We start from the raw sequence: 6768 nt of genomic DNA, 5'->3' as shown, positions 1-6768 counted from the left end.
ATTGATAGCATTGGCATAATGTTCGATAATTTGTTCCGTGCTTCGAGGGCTACTACCATTCAGATCCCTCTTTGTAATTTTATCACCGCTATTGTGTTGGGAGCTCGGGGTGAATTGGCTGATTTTGACATGTCCACCTACCGTGGTTATGTTCCCCTTTTGGACATCTCAGCTCTTGAGCGAGCTCATTTATTGCTTCCGCAAGGTCCCCCCGTCTTTATTTCGTATGCCTCCCGTATTGCCCACCTTCGTGGCACTATGGGTGGTGGCGCTTCAAGTTCTCAATTTGCAGGTACCGAAGGCGGCGGAGAGGCGGTAGGAGAAGAAGATGAACCCCAGGCTCAACCTGATGTGAATAAGATTACGCGGGTGTAACAATCGGACTCAACTTAGATTTACCCGACCGTCGAATTAAGATAAACACAAAAGATAATAAAAAAACAGAATCGTATTATAGGTGGTTCAGATAATAAACACACTAAAAGGAAGTAGAAGGACGGCAATAAGTTCACCAATCCAAACAAATAACTCGAACAATCAAAACAGTATGAAACTGAACAACCTTTCGAATTGGATGCAAGAACCTGTGACGGGGTTGATTCTCAAACGCCTAGCCTTGACGATTGATCACGATCAAAATAATACTTCAAGAGTCGGAGCCGAAATACTAACTCTCAAAATAGTAAAAGACTGCTAGAATTTTTGAAGGTGTAAAAACCAAATTATATTATAATCAATCAATGCCTTTCAATTCGTCCAGCACCCTTAAATGGGCTGAAAATAAAACAATCCTTAAGCAACTAGGACAGCAAGCACACTAATCCTAGTCCAACTAGGAAACAATAAAAGACTAACCCTAAAGGCAAGCTGTTTACACGTTATTAATAACAGACTTGGCCTAACTAAGCTAATCAATTTAAGCCCAACTAAACCATTTAATAAAAAGACTTGGCCCACTTAGTTTTAGAATTAGATAAAGATCCCAATGGGTTAAATATATGCCTAACATATATTTGTCCAAAGCTCTCTTTAAATAAATCCATTTGGACCAACCCTGTACATCACAAATAAGACTAAGTTTCCCTAGCAAGGACTTGAACTATTGAGAAAAACTCAGTTTCTTCCGTCAAGAATATTTCACTTGGAATGTTCCGAACTTCCTTCATTAAACCGTTGAATTCTTCTTGAACCTTCTTGGTTTGAGACCTTGTAATTCGCCCAACAGGAATCAAAGGGATTTGTAAGGTTTCATTCTCCCTCAGCTTCGTGCTTTCGAGATTCACATCATTCTTCCCCTCTTCAAGAGGATTCGTCCTCGAATCGCCATCACCTACATCAAACAAAGATAAATCAGAAACATTAAAAGTAGCATGGACATTATACTCACCGGGAAGATCAAGCTTGTAAGCGTTGTCTCCAATCCTTGCTATAACTTGAAAAGGCCCATCGCCTCTAGGATGTAACTTGGTTCGCCTTTGAGCAGGAAACCTCTCCTTGCGCATATGCAACCAGACCCAATCGCCAGGTTCAAAGATCACTTTGGTGCGATTCTTGTTAACTTGATGCGCGTAGTGTTCATTTTTCTTCTCAAGCTGCTGTTTTACTTGTTCATGTAATTTTTTAACTAGATCAGCCTTTTTCTTGCCATCTAAACTTTTCCTCTCATCAATAGGTAAAGGAATTAAATCTAATGGAGTAAGAGGATTAAAACCATACACAATTTCAAAAGGCGAATAGCTAGTAGAAGAATGCACAGCCCTATTATATGCAAATTCAACGAATGGAATGCACTCTTCCCATGACTTCAAATTTTTCTTTATAACAGCTCTTAAAAGTTGTCCTAAGGTTCTATTTACTACTTCAGTTTGACCATCAGTTTGAGGGTGACAAGATGTAGAAAATAACAGCTTAGTACCTAGTTTTCCCCACAGAGTCTTCCAAAAATAGCTTAAGAACTTAGAATCTCTATCACTAACTATACTCTTAGGTACTCCATGTAAACAGACTATCTCCCTGAAGAATAGATTAGCAATATGAGTGGCATCATCCGTTTTATGACACGGAACAAAATGAGACATCTTAGAAAATCTACAAACAACCACAAAGATAGAATCATTACCACTCTTCGACCTGGGTAAACCTAATACAAAATCCATAGAAATATTAGTCCAAGGTTCACTAGGTACAGGCAGAGGAGTATACAAACCATGTGGCATCACCCGAGACTTAGATTGTTTGCAATTAATACAATTAGAACATACCCTTACCACATCTCGCTTCATGTGTGGCCAAAAGAAATGTTCTGACAACATATTTAAAGTCTTAAGTACACCAAAATGTCCCATGAGCCCTCCTCCATGAGCCTCACGAACCAACAAACCCCTCAAAGAACACTTAGGCAAACAAAGTCTATTTGCCCTAAATAAAAAAACCCTCATGTCTATAGAATTTCCCAAATGCAGTATGCTCACAAGCCTCAAATATTGATGCAAATTCCTCATCACTAGCATACAATTCCTTGATAAACTCGAACCCTAGTAATTTAGCATGCATCATATTCAATAAACTAACACGCCTACTCAAGGCATCAGCAACAACATTTTCTTTCCCTTGCTTATACCTGATCACATAAGGGAATGTTTCTATGAACTCAACCCACCTAGCATGCCTTCTATTAAGTTTATGCTGATCCTTAAGATGTTTTAATGATTCATGATCAGTGTGAATAACAAAATCTTTAGGCCATAGGTAGTGTTGCCAAGTTTCTAGAGCTCTAACCAATGCATATAACTCTTGATCATAAGTAGGATAATTTAAGGCAGCTCCACTCAGTTTCTCGCTAAAGTATGCTAATGGGCGACCTTCCTGCATTAAAACAGCCCCTATTCCCACACCACATGCATCACATTCAATTTCAAATGTTTTATCAAAATTAGGCAAAGCTAATACAGGTGCAGTGGTTAGTTTCTGTTTCAATAAATGAAAAGCACTCTATTGCTCTTTTCCCCATTTAAAACCCACATTCTTTTTAATTATCTCAGTTAAAGGGGCAGCTATAGAGCTAAAGTTTTTGACAAACCTGCGATAGAAGCTTGCCAAGCCGTGAAAACTCCTTACCTCGGTAACTGACTTGGGTGTAGGCCAATCCTGGATTGCTTTTACCTTTTCATCATCAACTTCCACTCCTTGGGCAGAAACTACAAAACCCAAAAACACAACCTTTTCCATGCAAAATGTGCACTTCAAAAAGTTAGCATATAGCTGTTCTTTCCGCAGTGCCTCTAATACAGCTCGGATATGGCCAAGGTACTCAGAAAGAGAATTAGAATAGATAAGGATGTGATCAAAGTAAACAACAACAAATTTACCTATAAATTTTCTCAAAACATGGTTCATTAACCTCATAAACGTGCTAGGTGCATTAGTTAATCCAAAAGGCATAACTAACCATTCGTATAACCCATGTTTAGTTTTAAAAGCAGTTTTCCATTCATCACCAAGTTTCATTCTAATCTGATGGTACCCACTTTTTAAATCAATTTTTGTAAAGTAAACAGCCCCACACAACTCATCTAACATATCATCAAGTCTAGGAATAGGATGACGATATTTTACCGTGATTTTATTGACGCCTTGACAATCAATACACATCCTCCATGTCCCATCTTTTTTTGGTCCTAAGATGACCGGAATAGCACATGGGCTCATACTTTCACGAACTAACCCTTTTGACATCAGCTCCTCAATTTGCCTTTGAAGCTCCTTTGTTTCCTCGGGATTACTTCTATAAGCGGGTCGATTAGGAATTGATGCTCCGGGTATGAAATCAATTTGATCTTCAATTCCACGAATAGGAGGCAGTCCACTCGGCATCTCCTCGGGGAAAATATCATCAAATTCCTGCAAAAGAGAGGAAGCCACACTAGGAGGAGACTGGTCAGATTTACTTACTGACAAGCTTAAACCTTTGCAATATAATAAAACTAGATTAAGTTTATTAGTTTTAGCTTGTTTAACATCTCTCATTTTGGCGTACAAGTTGAAATTATTGGCTTTTGCAACGCCCTTGCTTTCTTCTCTCCTCACCTCCTCTTCTCTCAACTCACTTGCCTTTTCTCTCACCTTTTCTCTCTTCTCACCCTTACTGATTTTATCACTCTTATTTTCTCTCTTCTCAACCGAACCCCCTTGCATAGATGAAGAATTTTGCAGATGGAGCTGATCCTGGTACACTTGTGTTGCTGATAAAGGTAAGAGAGTGTAACGTTTTCCTTCCCTAATGAGGGTAATTTTGTTCAACTTGCCATTATGAATGGCTTCACGATCAAACTGCCATGGACGTCCCAAAAGGATATGACAAGCTTGCATTGGAACAATGTCACATAGAACTTGATCTTTGTAAGCTCCAATTGACAGACTGACTAAGACTTATTTAGTAACCTTCACCTCATTACTATCATTGAGCCATTGAAGCCTATATGGTTTTGGATGTCGTGTTGTAGGCAGATCCAATTTCTCAACCATGGTAGTACTAGCAACATTACAACAACTACCACCATCTACAATTAGGCTACATACTTTATCCTTTACATGACAACGAGCATGAAATATATTCTCCTTTTGTTCGATAGCAAACTTATTTTGAACATTAAGCATTCGCCTAACAACAAGGGTTACGTTATCATTCAAAATATGCTCTCCGGTCTCCTCAACATCACTAAAATCTTCTAATGGAGGCATACTATCATCATAATCAGATTCAGTATCAGTCACGACCTCACCATGTTTCAACACCATGGTGCGCTTGTTAGGGCAGTCTCGCATCATATGACCACGACCTTGACATTTAAAGCATTTAATGTCTCTGTTTCTATTAGGAGTTTCAGTGGTTGTACCTTTGCTTTGCAAGTCTTCTTTAGCCTTGAAATTAGATTTAGGCTGTAGGTTCTGAGGTGAGCTCTTCTCCTCACGTTTGTAATTAGGCTTCCAAGATGATGAAGAAGAAGAATTATCCAAGCGTGATTTCCCTTTCCGACGGAGTTGTTTCTCAATTTTAATGGCCTTATGGAGCAGCTCTTCCATTGTGATATAGTGTTGAAGTTCGACAACATCAGCTACATCTTCATTCAAACCTCCCAAAAACCGAGCCATTGTTGACTCCTCATCCTCCTGGACATCAGCCCTCATCATAGCGACTTCCATTTCTTTGTAGTAGTCTTCCACAATTTTATCTCCTTGACTTAAGCCTTGCAACTTGTTAAAGATTTCACGGTAATAATAAGAAGGAACAAACCTCTTTTTCATGACCCGCTTCATTTCACCCCACGTCTCAACAGCTGGGTCTCCATCTCTACGTCGGCTCTTCCGAAGTTGATCCCACCAAATGGCTGCGTAATCAGTGAACTCGGAAACAACTAACTTGATCTTTTTCTCCTCCGAATAATAGTGGATATCAAATATGGCATCTACCTTTCTCACCCATTCAAGATACAAGTCGGGGTCACTTTTACCTTGAAATGACGGAATTTTCATCTTGATGGTGTTCAGATTACCGTCTTCCCTCATCCCCCTTCGGGTGTTTCTCCTAGAATGAGAACTTGATTGTTCTTCCTCTGAATCATCTTCAAAATCATCTTTTCGGTTAGGACATGTTGGTCTCTTTTTCTCCAACTTTACCCGTAATAGCTCATCCTCTAAGAGGGCTATTGCTGTTTCCATTTGCCTGAATTTTCCCGCATAGTCTCTATACATGTCTTCCACCTTCTTATCTTTGAAATTAGCACTCTCTTCCTCTCCTGCCATGATGTTAATTTGGACAAAATAACAAATATAGAATTTGAGAGAGAAGTTTCAGAATACTCACAATGGTTCCGTGCTCTATGGTATTATTTTGATTGATCTCAATACACAAGCCAAGCAAAATCGAATAACCAAGAAGCAAATCGTAAGAGAAAAAAGAATATACGAACAACGGATAACTAAGAAACAATGATAACAAATAATTTTTTTACGAAACACAAATTGACGGACAACTAAAGATTGGGGTAGACGGTTTGGACAACAAGAGACGATGGTTTCAAGAAATTGAGGTATTTGAGTGTGACTTTATTAAAACAGGAAAGCCTTTGCTGCTACAATTTATTTTAAGGTTTTGAATGATTTAACCTTACTTTGTTCGTCCTTCAGGAATAATTCTGAACCCTCTTTTTTTATTTTTTTTAAGACATCACGTAATTAGCGGCTAAACGAGATATAAGTCACACAAATAGAGATTTTTTTTTTGGATAAAGAAGGAAAGAAATTCGCTACACAATGAACCCTAAATTATTCTAGAATCAAACAGTTGCGGAACTCGATGAAATAAAGTTGATGAAATAAAGTTGCAAATACGTTAGAACGATACACCTTAATTCGCCTGAGTGCTCTGATACCAACTGATGTGAATCGGATTACGCGGGTGTAACAATCGGACTCAACTTAGATTTACCCGACCGTCGAATTAAGATAAACACAAAAGATAATAAAAAACAGAATCGTATTATAGGTGGTTCAGATAATAAACACACTAAAAGGAAGTAGAAGGACGGCAATAAGTTCACCAATCCAAACAAATAACTCGAACAATCAAAACAGTATGAAACTGAACAACCTTTCGAATTGGATGAAAGAACCTGTGACGGGGTTGATTCTCAAACGCCTAGCCTTGATGATTGATCACGATCAAAATAATACTTCAAGAGTCGGAGCCGAAATACTAACTCTCAAAAT

The 6768-nt window shown here is 38.6% G+C and overlaps 1 pseudogene; it reads right to left on the bottom strand.

Moving 5' to 3' along the window:
* Positions 1-1073: 1073 nt before the first annotated feature.
* On the bottom strand, positions 1074-5802 carry LOC136222877 (uncharacterized; annotated as a pseudogene).
* Between the last annotated feature and the right edge of the window lie 966 nt (positions 5803-6768).

This window comes from Euphorbia lathyris, chromosome 3 (assembly GCF_963576675.1).
Source record: "Euphorbia lathyris chromosome 3, ddEupLath1.1, whole genome shotgun sequence".
Lineage (NCBI taxonomy): Eukaryota > Viridiplantae > Streptophyta > Magnoliopsida > Malpighiales > Euphorbiaceae > Euphorbia > Euphorbia lathyris.
This window is presented reverse-complemented; position numbering and strand designations above follow the sequence as displayed.